The sequence below is a fragment of the Nanorana parkeri genome, unplaced genomic scaffold, assembly GCF_000935625.1.
Source record: "Nanorana parkeri isolate BGI_ZX_2015 unplaced genomic scaffold, ASM93562v1 scaffold485, whole genome shotgun sequence".
In the NCBI taxonomy this organism is placed as follows: domain Eukaryota; kingdom Metazoa; phylum Chordata; class Amphibia; order Anura; family Dicroglossidae; genus Nanorana; species Nanorana parkeri.
The window spans coordinates 862,865-868,335 of record NW_017306753.1 but is presented as its reverse complement, the minus strand read 5'-3'; the positions used below and the strand labels follow the sequence as shown (position 1 = coordinate 868,335).

Below are 5,471 nucleotides of genomic sequence, written 5' to 3'. Positions count from 1 at the left end.
TTATTCATCATGGGAGATACAGAAATTGTACACGGAGTTGTGTGTGCAAGAAAAGAAGCCTGCCTATTTGAGGGCCCAGTCACACCATCAAGAGTGCGTACGGCCTCTGGAACGCAACCCAGCCATCTCACTTTGTTTTGGGGCGGGAGGGGGCTTGGTGGTGCATTGAACTCTATGGGAAGGCGCAGAGCGATCGCCGGCACCCCAACGCATGGCACATTGCAATCTGCAAAAAATAGTGCATGGAGCCAAACGCACTGGAAACGCACTCTTAAAGGGTGTGACAGGGCCCTTAGAAATGAGAATTGTGGTAGCAAGGTCCACTTTAAAAGAAGTGTAGCAATGCCTTATGACAGTTTTTTTTTTTTTTTACTGTATGTATGAAGTCTTCCTTTTACACATAAACATTTCATACATGACAAAGCATTCCCAGAGCACTGTGGGTTAGTGACAGCATAGCTGTAATCATCTCTTTTCAGACAGGCTGGGTCCCCAACCTCCAACTGAACTGTCTGATAAGGGATGTATCAGTCCTGTGTGTGCATTTCACCTTGAGATAATGGTCTCTAAACTGAGGTGTGAATGGAATCATGTGAAAAGGAGGTCAAAGTTCCACCTGTTGACAATTAGAATACAAAATGTTATGTGTAGTATTTCAATTTTACATGCAAAAAAAACTTTTTTTGTTAGTCCTAATCATAAATATATATTCCCTTTTGATGGGAACTTGTCAGGACTGGTAAGCTGCAATATATTACATTTTTGTTCTTGGGTTTAGATTCACTTTAACTGCTTGTTAACCTCTTTAGAAGGCATATAAGTGGTTAAATCTCTCAGTAGCACAGATATGTCATTGGCCGTGTAGCCCTAGGTGAAACAGTGGTTGTGTTTCCTGTGTGTTTTACTGGCAGCATAGCATGTTCCCTGACAGCAAATGTGCACCACAGCAAAGTTGGGTTAGCTCCTTACCCCGTCCCTCCCTCTCCTAGTCTGACCATTGCTCTGCACTGGTTTACAGGAGGCCGATATCAACGCAATATCAGGTGCTTGCAAAATAAATAGTTTTTTTAGCAAATATATAATTGCATTAAAGGAGAACTCCAGGATTTGTTTCCATTAACCCTTGCAGTGTGGCTACCCCTGCACTGCATGGGTTAAGTGCTTATTTTGGTCTAGGTGCTCTAATAACAAAGATGCACTCACCCGAAGCTCCGAGCCAGCCAGCTGTCACAACACTCCCTCCAGCCTGTCCCCCTCCTCCCTGCAGCATTGTAATCTTCCTCAGCGCCCTGCAGGGGTAGCCTTACTAAAAGAGTTAATACAAAACTTTCCTGGAGTTATTTAAAGGAGAAATGTGTAGAGAGCAAAATACTCATCCTGCGGCTTAGAGCCGCAGTGGTACACTGCAGCTGTTGCACGCCGGCTCTAAGACCTAGAGCCAAGCGATCATGTGACTCTCAGTCTATTTCATTCAGTGCTACTGTGAAGCTGATCTGTTAGGTTGCCACAGAAAAAGTAAAAATCTCTCCATTTGTTAGATATTTTTTACATCTTTTTTTTTTTCATCTTTTGCACAGATTGGATATAATGGAGCCCCCAGACGTTCCGCGGAGATGGAGGAAATATTCATCGGGAAATAGGTGTTGTATTTATTAGAATGTAAATAATGTTTCGCTGACTAATCTTCTTAAATTGCTTTGCTTTAAAAGGGATGTGACCAAACCATGTAGTATGGTATAAAATGTAATGCATGGATTGGCTTGTTGTCATTTCTGTTCCTTACCCCACTCTGGCCCATGGACATGAGATGAGGGATGCCCAATCCAGCTGTTTTTGGCGATAGCCCTGTATGCATACCCGGTTCACATTAGGCAGAGGTTATACAGAATGAAAAGATGCTAGTTTCAGTTTTCAGTTTAGAATAAAATTAAAATGATGGACCTAAGATTTTGTTTTCTGTCCGTGCCATCTGTTGGGATTTTTTGCCTTGTAATAGGTATTTAAAGTAGTAATAAGCGTTCAAACCTTTTTTTTTTTTATAATTAATCCAAATCAAACCAATATACATCGCCCAGCAAAGCATTGCTTTACATTTTTGTCCAAATACCTACAATCATCATTTTTCTGAACAGCTGCTTCCAAGTCTCTAAGCTCAGCTTCCCAAAACTTCCTGTCCAGTAGACGATCACAAAGGACAGAGCAGACTCCAGTAACTGTTCATCTACTAACTTTCAGAAGGGAGGAAAGGGGGGTGAGGGGTGAAGCTTGGTTTGCTCTGTCTGTGTGTTGGAGGAGTCAAATAGAGAGTCCCACCGCACTCCTGACCGAGAAGTCCCATATAATGTGCTGAAGTGGCCGTGGATGACGCCGCCAAATACTTGCAAAAGAGAAAAAATGGTCACCAGCACGCCAAGTTTTCTTCAAAACAAAATCCTTTTATTCATTCTTGCAGGTCATATCGCCATGCGTGGCAACGTTTCAGAACCTGCCCGGTCCCTTCATCAGGCAAATAAATGTGATCACATCAATAAAAACTTGAGGGGGGTCGAAGCTTTCTGTACTGTATCCAAAACTCCTTTACATACACATTCAGAAGTAATTGAGTGTGTTTGCAGGAAATGCTGAGAACATTATAGCTTTTGTGTCACTTTGGATGCATGTGAAAGATTAGAGTCCTTTTTTTAAAATAGTTTAATCCTTCCTGGTGAACGGTATAAGTGGATTGAAATCCACCCGAAATCTGACTCCGTCCTGGCACAGACAATGTGAAGTGGTATAAGGCCATGTTCCTTGATGGTGCTTACATAGCTCACTGGTATTAACGGACAGTTCAGTTTTGGCAGCCTGTGTTCAATTCTTCCTCCAGAATAAAGTGGGAACATTTCTGCGAGGGGAAGAAGTACTTGCACTATGTTTTTATACCTGTTGTTGTTTTGTTGGTAAATATTCAACATGCCCAGCATAGGAGAAGGCTTTGATGCTTGTCTCCCTCTCCTGTTGCCTTCTGGGGCATACTCAAGAAAAATTACTGGGAATTCCCTCATATGAATGGAAAATCTGTGCTTATGAACATTGTATTGCTTGTGTAATATTACGGGTATCGTAAATCTCACTGAGTTCCACTGTCCCTTAACTTAACTATGAGAGCAGCAGGACAAATGCTTTATGAGCTTTATAGTTATACGTTTCCTGCTGTTTCATCCACTGTTGTATTAGTATGGGATTCTACTGGCGGGGGTAAATGCACCAATCTTTAGTTGTAGCATTGTGTTTGAGGGGGCATAGTGTTATGATGGGTCATTTGTTACATATATACTTTATTATTGTAATCATGTTGATCAAACTGATTGCATAACACTTCTAAAAAAAAGAGCATTTGCAATTATAAAGTAGCCAATTGTATGTATTACATTACTGGACCTTTCATAATTGTAACTCCAGGTTAACATTTTCCAAACTACTGATGTGTAAAGAAGACTTTCCGGAACACTTTCACTGCCATGTATGTTACTTTAAAGTGGACCTGGAATCAGTAGTAAAGAAAGTAAAGTAAAAGTAAAGTCCTGTCTTTAAGAGAAATCTTAGTTTTGCTTTAGCAGTCCCCTGAAAAACTTTCCTTACATTTTGAACTCCTCCTGGAAAATAGAAGTGCACTTCACGTGCCTGGAGACTTGCTGGATAAGTGTTTGTACCTGAGGATTTGCAGTGCAAGGATCTCTCTGCTTTTATTAATGAATGTGCCCGTATAATAAGAGCGATGTCTTTTGTTGCAACACTTGTGACTAAGGTACCAGAGTGTTTGTAGTTTGGTGTGGACATTGGTTGTTTATTTCACAGATGAAAAGATTATACAAATACTGTGTACAGGAAAGAATGAACATTTACTAGTGTACTTTCTACTGATCAAGTATAAATGTTTACTTTTATTTTCTGCAGGAAGTAATAACGCACAATGAAAGCTCGATGTTCTAGACAAAATATATCCTGCTCTAGTCCCTGAACTTATAGGAAGTGGCTTCAGAGTCCTTTCCGGGGCTCTAATATATTTTGGTTGGGTACCTGCATAGAGATCAGTACCCTGTCTGCTCTACCTGGTGCCCCAAATTGGTTGGCTACCTACAGAGCGCTCGGTACCCTGTCTGCTCTACCTGGTGCCCCAAATTGGTGGGGGACCTGCAGAGAGCCCTATAACCTGTCGGCTCTACCCGATGCCCTTGCTTATTTGGGTAAATAACTTCCTGTGCTTCCCCTCTCCGTAATGGCTGTCACCCTGTATGTGTCATTCCAGCTCTGATCTGTTCTCCTATTTCTTTGTGAATCACTTCTGCATCAATGTTTTATATCCGCACGTCGCGTGAGCCGGATGTACCCATCATAAGCCCATTCATATACAGTAGAAGCTCTGAATTAAGGAACCTGTGACTGGAATATATTCGTGTCACCGTGCTGATATCCCCTTTGCTTGGTGTATTCTTTACAGAGGATAACAGTAGCTGAGATTTAACCATTAGCCTTCCATCGAGTGAAAGTTGTTCAGCAGCACATTCGACAATGCAGTAATGTTTACTTCATTACAGAGAAATCATCATTGCATCAAGGTTACATTTTCTTATTGGATTTCATCTAACAGGTTAGGAAGTTGCTGTTCACACAACAAAACAATATTGTATGTGATATTGTGAAGACTGTAATCACTTGCCATGAAACATACTGAGCGTCTGGTAAAGCTTCGTATAGAAGGTGCTATTCTGCAGAGATCCGTTGCCTCGTTCTCTCCCCATCGGCTGCTGAACACGCAGTACTGAAGCCTGTGATTGCTCGGTCCAGGGATGTGCATTGGCTCTCCTCTCTGCGGCACAAAGACTTGTTTGCAGCATCTGTTTTGCTTGTACCGAGCACCCATGATCCTGAGTAGGTCGTCTCTGGGCATTTATTGATTTCAGCGCGTTCTCTAGGCCAAAGGCACGTCTGCATTCTCAGTGCTGGGGACATAGAGTGTACAATGATGAATGTAGCTGGATGAAGTCACTGCGAGCATCCAATCGCTGTGCAGCTTTCAGCAAGGTTCAGCAGCTTCTGCAGATGAACTGAGCATCCCACACTGTCAGAATGGGAACAAATCCCCAGCTCCCTGACAGAATCTAGTAATAAGTTCCTGTGTTTTGGAGTGAGGCTTAAGGTGAGTGTGCTGAATGGAATTTGCATTTTCAGATTCAGTTTTCTGCTTCTAAATGCATATTTGACTTCCCCCATCTTGTTCTCCCTGCATCGTCCTGTCCCACAGAGCAGCCTTTCTCATCCCTGTGACCTCTGCACCAAAAATCTCTGACCAACACCCAATGTTCCTGAGTGCATAGTACTACCTCCTCTTGTACCCAGCTCCTGCCTTACACCACTCCCACTGCACAGCCATCCCAGCACTAAACCGACGGATTCCAGGTCATCCCAAGTGTATCAAACTCCTGTATCCT

At 42.4% G+C, this 5,471-nt stretch overlaps 1 protein-coding gene across 2 annotated transcripts in view; it reads left to right on the top strand.

Annotated features, from left to right (window-relative positions):
• The first annotated feature begins 1,618 nt into the window (after positions 1-1,618).
• GRAMD1B (GRAM domain containing 1B) overlaps positions 1,619-5,471 on the top strand; it is a 115,986-nt gene continuing 112,133 nt past the window's right edge. The window contains exon 1 of one of the 2 annotated variants that reach the window (XM_018560898.1): positions 1,619-1,640. The gene's annotated coding sequence lies outside the window, so the exon portion shown is untranslated. Of the gene's footprint in view, positions 1,641-4,830; positions 5,180-5,471 lie in introns of those variants that run through there. The other variant, XM_018560896.1, reaches the window with a different exon arrangement.